The sequence below is a fragment of the Rhinopithecus roxellana genome, chromosome 15, assembly GCF_007565055.1.
Source record: "Rhinopithecus roxellana isolate Shanxi Qingling chromosome 15, ASM756505v1, whole genome shotgun sequence".
NCBI lineage: Eukaryota > Metazoa > Chordata > Mammalia > Primates > Cercopithecidae > Rhinopithecus > Rhinopithecus roxellana.
The window spans coordinates 59048660-59053135 of NC_044563.1; positions in this window are offsets into that span (position 1 = coordinate 59048660).

Below are 4476 nucleotides of genomic sequence, written 5' to 3' on the forward strand. Positions count from 1 at the left end.
GCTAGGGGCGGATTGAAGACCACTGACCTCCACTGCGGACCTGTTATGTGCCTCACCCTCCGCTAAGTGCATCACAGGCTATCACAGGAACTCACCCCTAGTTCTCAGGATCCTAGAGAAGTTACAGTCGAGACTGGCTCTTTCCACTGCCCCTGTACTATACCAATGATGCCAGTGTACCTAGAGGCAGATGAGTGTTCATTTATAGATATATCATCCCAGGTGTGGTGCTCTTTCATGCAGTAAAAGTGAATGTACACTGTAAGGTGATAGGGATAACGTGACTTTAAAAAGAGACTTTATTTTGAATTTATTTATTTATTTATTTATTTAAGACTGGAGTCTTGCTCTATCGCCCAGGATGGAGTGCAGTGGCATGATCTCAGCTCACTGTAACTTCCACCTCCCAGGTTCAAGTGATTCTCTTGTCTCAGCCTCTGGGGTAGCTGGGATTACAGGTGCCTGCCACTACGCTCAGCTAATTTTTGTATTTTTCATAGAAACGGGGTTTCACCATGTTGGCCGGGCTGGTCTTGAACTCCTGACCTCAAGTGATCCACCTGCCTCAGCCTCCCAAAGTGCTGGGATTACAGGCGTGAGCCACCACACCCGGCCTGAAATAATTTTAGATTTATTAGAAAAGTTGCAAAGGCTAGGGCCTTCTCTGGGGACCTTCAGTTTTGGGCACTGCTTCTCATAGACTAGACAGCCACATTGTGCATAGCAGTCAGCATACTCCCCAGCCCAAGTGCTCCCAGGAAAAGGGGACTGAATCATCTTACACCATTATACACCTCACCCAGTTAGCCTCTTAAATTACTATGCTATGTTTATTACAACTAAGAAACAGTAGCACATTAGTATTAACTAAACTCCACACTTTAATTGGATTTCACCCATTTTTCTAGTAACGTCCTCTTTCTGTTCCAAGATCCAATTCAGGGTACCACATTGCATTTAGTCATCATGTCTCCCCACTGCGGTGACAGGAGAAACTGATTTTTTAACTGATGGCTTCCTATGGGAAAAAGAAGAGAAGGCTTTTTTTTTTTTGTGACTTCCTTCACTTTCACTTTCACAATTTCACATCACAAAATTCCCATCAGACATGTGCTTTCCCCGGAACCACCCAGCCCTGTTCTTCTTCCATCCTGATGCCCCACCCAGCCCTCAGGCCCTGAACACCCGTTAGGGACTCTCTGCTATCTCCTCTCTCTCCCTTGCTCCCTTTTCTTACTGGAGGATTTTAATTCTGCCCTACTACTCTGTATGCACCATTTAACACAGTCTTTAAGTATATCAAAGGCTATTATTCTAAGAATTATAAAACACCTGAAATTTTAGTTTTAGTCCCACTCTCTCCTGGAGGCAGAAACTTTATGCTCTCACGTGAGTGAATGCGGGTAAATCCCCAATTCAGTATTTCCCCACATTCATCCCCCTTCTCTCTTCCCTGCAGTTCTCTCATTTCTTTTGGGAGCACTGCGGTTCCAGGGAAGCCATCTCCAGTGGGGGAAACATGACCTGGGCTTGACCAATCAATGTATCCATCCTTCAGCCACAGTGATTGGGTCAGGCGTGGCCTTGTGACCCAAGATGATCCAATCAGAGTAGACTCAGGACCTTCGCAGGCACTCTGGTTCAGATGCTCTCTTTTCTCAGGTTCCTGGAGGCACTCCAGTAGAGATGGGAGGGCAGTGGCCACTGTGTTACTGCAACTGGTTTTTGAGGAATTTTTACTTGTTGAGGTAGACACATGGAACAATTCTGCCTTTTTTTTTTTTTTTTTTTTTTTGACAAGGTCTCACTCTGTTGCCCAGACTAGAGTACAGTGGCACTATCATAGCTCACTTGCAGCCTCAACCTCCTGAGCTCAAGTGATTCTCCCACTTCCGCCTCCCAAGTAGCTGGGACTACAGGTGCATGCCACCACACCTGGCTCATTTTTTTTTTTTTTTTTTTGGTAGAGATGGGGCCTCACTATGTTGCTGAGGCTGGTCTCAAACTTCCAGGCTCAAGCATTCCTCCTGCCTCGGCCTCCCAAAGTGTTGGGATTACGGGTGTGAGCCATCATGCCTGCCTGCTTTTTTGCTTTTATTTTTTCTTGACACTTTCCTCTTTTTGTTAAACGTCATAGATAGAGGTTTTTCTTTTAAATACCTTCAATTATTTAATTGAAGTTCAGTTATTAAAACTCAGACCAGTCTAGTTTAAAACTTCAATCTCCTATCCAGTTAATGGCATTCCTCTTACCTCAGCCAGGCTAGAATTGTGCTTGAAGGGCTTGCTGTGGAATGGGGAATGGCATGCCAGTTACACACTCTGCTCTCTTTTCTGGCCACTAGCCCCTGGGGGTGGAGAAGCAGCTTGGTGAGATCTCCTGCTGGCCTGACTTCACTCTGCAGGGGAAAGGGCTCCCTGGCTTTACTCTGGTTCTGTCTACCCTTTGTAGCATCTGTGATGTGGTGGTCTCCACAGAGGTGATATGTATAGTTTTGGGGGGTTCAATCCTACCTTGGCCTCCTCATTGCCCAGGACTGCCACAGATACGGGCAGCCTGGCCTTCCTTTACCCTGCCATCTATCTGTCCCCTAGCCCCTCCTTCAGGTCTGGGGGCCCACTGCTTGGTCCTGTGGCTGCCGGCTGGCTCTCTGGTTCCTGCCCCTTCTTTAACCCCATGCTCTTTCCTGTGGAGCCATGCAAAGTATGAAGAACTGAGAGGGGTGCCTCTATTTTCCTCCCAAGCCCACCATACCCTGGTCTTGACAAGCTCTGCTGACCCAGGCCCCTCCATAGGCCTGCTACTTTCAGAATTCTCTGGTCCATTATTTATATTCACAAATGACCCCAGCCTCACAAGAATACAGGCCAGGTCCTCCCTGCTCACAGCCCTGCTTCCTCGCCACAACTTTATTTCCACAGCAGCACAGGATGAGCCTGCAGGGTTCGAGCTCAGTGAGCATGCCCGGAGAAGCTCCTCCCCTTCTTGCAGGCACCCCTCAGCCTCTTCAGGCATCCTCTTGGTTGCCTCCTCAGCCCCACATTTGGCTTTGAGGAGGAAGAGAAACATGGAGATTTGGAACCACTGCTGGTTGAAATGTAGAAGCATCAGCATCCAAACGGGCTGGGGGGCGCTGGTGGAATTTTCCATCTGGACCCCTCTCTCACTTCCCCTGCCTTCAGAGACAAGTCCCGTCCCCACATCGTTGATCCTCCCAGCAGTAGGTTGGCCCCTGCCTGCCTCAGCTCTGAGATCCCCATCTCCTGTAAAGGGAAAACAATGATGCATTTACTTAGCTTCTTCAGAGGGCATCTGCCACAAGGTGGCCTTCCTGGTCACGATGAAAATGAGTGCCAGAAAGTTTCAAACTCCTGAGTCCTTGGAGTCCCTTAGTTTGTCCTTCAATCTGACCACATGTTCAGGGTCCTGTGAGGTGCCTGCAGGTGCCAATCCTCTTGGTGACCAGACTCTCTCAGTGGAAGGGAGTATCCCTAGGGCTTTAGCCCCTGGCTTCAGGCTGGCTCCGAAAACCTTCTGTTAGTGCTGACCTCCTGCCTGCCCCACCCCTGTCCTGCAGGGTCTCAGATTCAGGAGGCTGAGTGGTGTCTGCATTCCCTCCAACTCCCCAGTTAGCACTGGCTCCTCCAGCCAGAACTCTGTAGTTCGCTTATATTCTCTGAGGACTGCCCAGCTCAGCCCCACCTTCCTCCTTTCAAATCACCTTACCTAATGGGGAGAATGTCGGGGTAGTATCATTCAGGATTCTGACGAAAACAGATGAAAATGGAAGGAAGTTTTATTTATGAAGGGAGTATTTACAAAGTGTAGGGGAACAGCAGAGTTGTCACCACCTTTAGGCCTGAATGGCCAAGAAGACACAGCAGTTACCGGAATCTGGAATGAGAAAAAGTCACAGAAAGTCTGCCACTTTGAGAGGGGCAGTTGAGTCTAGTTGAGGGACAGGGCCAGCCCAAGGGAGTATCACAAGAAAAAGCAGGAGTAAGTCCGGGCACAGGAGCTCATGCCTGTAATCCTAGCACTTTGAGAGGCCAAGGCGGGTGGATCACCTGAGGTCAGGGCTTCGAGACCAGCCTGGCCAACATGGTGAAATCCCGTCTCTACTAAATATACAAAATTAGTTGGGCATAGTGGCGCATGCCTGTAATCCCAGTTACTTGGGAGGCTGAGGCAGGAGAATTGCTTGAACCCAGGAGGCAGAGGTCACAGTGAGCCAAGACCATGCCATTGCACTCCAGCCTGGGCAACAAGAGCAAAACTCCATTTAAAAAAAAAAAAAAGCGGGAATAAATACCCTAATCTCCCTCTCCTCTCTTCCTCTCATCTCCAGCTGGGCCTCTCCACTGGCCAAACCCAACCCGAAGCCAGAAGCACAGACTATTGTTAATTAAGGCTGTAGTGGTCATCTTCCTATAGAGAGCAGGGTGGGAAAGTGTAGGGAATGGAAGATATCCAGC